The sequence below is a fragment of the Sapajus apella genome, unplaced genomic scaffold (assembly GCF_009761245.1).
Source record: "Sapajus apella isolate SASKATOON/1434 unplaced genomic scaffold, GSC_monkey_1.0 scaffold854, whole genome shotgun sequence".
NCBI lineage: Eukaryota > Metazoa > Chordata > Mammalia > Primates > Cebidae > Sapajus > Sapajus apella.
The window spans coordinates 11,469-12,120 of record NW_022437780.1 but is presented as its reverse complement, the minus strand read 5'-3'; positions in this window follow the sequence as shown (position 1 = coordinate 12,120).

Below are 652 nucleotides of genomic sequence, written 5' to 3'. Positions count from 1 at the left end.
ACACTTAACTTTCATCCGTGTTGGTTTCTGTCTCGTTCCGGAACCCACAGCCTCCACCCATGGCTGGAGCGACTGCTGCAGCGGTGGCGCCTCAGCTCTGGACGTGGCGGATGCCCGGCCGCGGCGGCTGCCCGGCCGCACGTATCCCGTGACCCGTGTGCTGCCGTCCTGGTCTCACCCACAAATAGCTCCCGTTTCTGTTGGTGGGAGTGGTCTCCGGAGGCCTCCCAGAGCCAGGGGCAGCGGGGAGACCTATGAGCCCGCGGGCAGCTGGGCTGGTCCAGGGACTGTTTCCACATTAGCAGCCCCAGGGCCAGATGGAGCCAAAGGCCAGTGCTCTGCAGCGCAGGATGCGCCCGGTGATGGCTTTGTCCCATCTTGAGGAGGTCCGCCCGAGACAAAGCCGCAGAGCACATTCCACGCCAGATACTGTGGCCGGGAAGCCAAGGCCGGGCTTGAGAGGAGAACACCGGCCATGCCAGGAGAGAACATGCACACCACACCACACCACACCACAACACAACACACCTCACACCACACCACAACACACCAAACCACACCACAATACACCACACCTCACCACAACACCCCACACCTCACCACAACACACCACACCTCACCACAACACACCATACCTCACCACACCACAACA